Here is a 1,690-nt window from a genome sequence, read left to right on the forward strand (position 1 = left end):
CTGCATTGTGAACAAATTCTTTCATTTGACTGTATTTTTGACTTTCCAAATTTCTGTCTTTCCATATTGTACATTCCTCAAAGAAGACAATGCCTTTTCTTTATGACATCCCTTTCCTGTTCTACCCTCCAGTGTTAATGTTTCTACAGTTTTGAACAAATTTACAGCACAGTCAACACACTGAATGTTACTAATGGCCTCAGGAAAGGCACACTGGCATGTGCAAAGCTGTCTATTATAAATAGAACACTAATGTGGAATAAAAGAATAAACTGCACCTAGCTAACTTTTCTATAGTCAACTCATGAGGTTTAAATTGGAAGAGGGACAGCTTAACTATCTTAGGATACATTTCTAAGTATAACACAGGAAGTGGTACTTGAATTAATGGCTCCAGGTATTTTGACCTCTTGTTTCTATGTAATGATGCTATAGTGTCGTGTGGGGTGTCCGGCGGGGCGGCCTGCGGGGTCTCTGTTCCTGCTCCCCACATAAGAACGCAGGACATGGTGAGGTCAAAAAGGAACACCCACGGAGCCGTAGGTAGGGGAGTCATACCACTATGGTCTCACTGGAGGCTGGGTTTACACGACGTGCGATCTGCTGTCCGCTTTGCTGCCAACCGACCAACTGTCCTCAACTCTCCTTACTCTCCTTCAGTCTCCTCCTTCACTCTCCTCGGCTCCCCTCCATAACCACGGCAGTTATATCAGTGGCCAATAGCTCAATGGTAACAGCTGACGGCCAACCAGCCACAGCTGACGGCCATCCACTATCTGAGCCAGTACCTCTCCACATGAGGCCGAGAGCCTGGAAACTGCTTTCTGGGGCTCTGTCCCCACACTCCACCCCTACAGGTTCTCGCCTCATAATCTACACAAGCGTCTTCTGTGAGGGTCCCTGTGCCATATTAGACTATTGACACCTATGGACGAAAAGAAACGGTAGTCTTAGGAACCAATAATGGCAAATCCCTTCCATCTGGGAGGATACACGCTAGCTTTTTGTCCTGGGAAAGGAGGGTCGCTGCCACTGGCACCTATCCCGGTTTATGGTACCAAACTTTTATGGCAGTGCTTGGGATCCCTTGCATAGTTTCAACATGTAACAGTACAGGGGACCCCATAATAGGCCATAGTGAGAGCACATAGGTTCCCTGCAAAATCATCCCGGTATTGGGACCTCCGTATACTACAGTCACTTGCGGTGGCCACTCAGCCACCACCCCTGGCGTCACTTGAAAATCATGAGTCAAACCGGCCCCCCATGGGGCTATCAGGCCCAACCATCGACAGTGGGGGCTTTTGACCTGCCAGGGCCAAGTCCATTGCTGCCATTCCCCTGCTTTCAAGCATGTGGGTGCTGGCAGCAAAATGTTTCCATTTCTGCCATAGCCTGGCTTTAACAGAGTCTCACTGGTGGTAACTTGTAATTGAATGGGAGCGGCCGTTCGATGTAGCAGAGCTTCTACTGGTGCGGGCCCTCGCTTCCGTGGTCTCTCATTCAGGACTCTCAGGACATCCCATAGACGCAAGGCCCAGTCACGCATCGTGGGAGGGTGTTTTGACACCCGGAGACCTTGCTTCAAAAGGCCATTATAACGTTCAATCATGCCAGCTGCTTGTGGGTTATACGGGGTATGAAACAACCATTGCACGTCCATCCTGGCAGCCCAGCGCTGCACTTCTTG

Source organism: Rhinolophus hipposideros (assembly GCF_964194185.1).
Source record: "Rhinolophus hipposideros genome assembly, chromosome: X".
NCBI classification, from domain to species: domain Eukaryota; kingdom Metazoa; phylum Chordata; class Mammalia; order Chiroptera; family Rhinolophidae; genus Rhinolophus; species Rhinolophus hipposideros.